We start from the raw sequence: 921 nt of genomic DNA, 5'->3' as shown, positions 1-921 counted from the left end.
AGGATCTCCAATCACTAGACCTGGGCTCATTCCTAGCTCTGCCTTTTACCACATCTGTGACCTTGGGCAATAATTATTTAATGTTCTCTGAGTCTCAGGTTGCTCATTTTAAAAATGTCAAAGAGAATCACTGTTATATTTGACACTTAAAGTTATTGTGAAGTTCAAATTAAATGATATTTTGTGTTTTTCCCTCAAGTGTCTTATAAAGGGACTGATATATACTAGGTGCTCAATTAAGTGTTTGAATGAATGTATGCATTTTACTATGACTACTTCTTTGTGTTTAAACAGAGACCCGATGAAGAAGCGGTTGTGGATCAGGGTGGGACCAGTACAATTCTCAACATTCACTATGAGAAAGAAGAGTTGGAAGGTAAAAACTGCTGTTCTGTGTATTGGGAGTTGGTAAGAGGCTTCCTGGAGTGGGAGGAACAGTGCTGGATTTTCCACCAAAAGACCTAGGTTTGAGTCCTAATTCTTTCTCACTAGCTATAAGAAATGGGTGAAAATCACTTAATTTTTCTTAGCCTCAATGTCATCATCTGTTAGATAAAAGTAGGAACAGTAATACCTATGATACCTACCTGACTGAGATGTGGTTAGGATCTAATAGCTTGTAAGATAGTGCTTTGAGCACTATAAAGTCCAATATAAATATTAACAGCTGGCCCAATCCTTGAGAATATGAAGTGCTCAGTTCATTTTATTGATTCTTGTCAACTATCTGGAAATACAAATACACACACACAGACACATATATAACTTTTTTCTACAAGTTAAATTTACTTTTGTGTTTAAAATACAATCCCATACTTGGAGAAAAGTGATATTGTTGTTGTTGTTGTTATGTGCCGTCGAGTCGGCCCCGACTCATAGCAACCCCTCCTTGGGTTTCTGAGGCAGTATCACTACAGAAGT

The 921-nt window shown here is 37.1% G+C and overlaps 1 protein-coding gene across 1 annotated transcript in view; it reads left to right on the top strand.

Annotated features, from left to right (window-relative positions):
* The first annotated feature begins 300 nt into the window (after positions 1-300).
* The window catches only part of SLC4A8 (solute carrier family 4 member 8), a 69103-nt gene continuing 68482 nt past the window's right edge, over positions 301-921 (top strand). Inside the window, exon 1 of the mRNA XM_007958158.2 lies at positions 301-376. The gene's annotated coding sequence lies outside the window, so the exon portion shown is untranslated. The remainder of the gene's footprint in view (positions 377-921) is intronic.

Source organism: Orycteropus afer, unplaced genomic scaffold (assembly GCF_000298275.1).
Source record: "Orycteropus afer afer isolate SDZICR_OR568_19922 unplaced genomic scaffold, OryAfe1.0 scaffold00859, whole genome shotgun sequence".
NCBI classification, from domain to species: Eukaryota; Metazoa; Chordata; class Mammalia; order Tubulidentata; family Orycteropodidae; genus Orycteropus; species Orycteropus afer.
The sequence above is the reverse complement of the archived record's forward strand: the minus strand, read 5'-3'. Positions and strand labels throughout refer to the sequence as shown.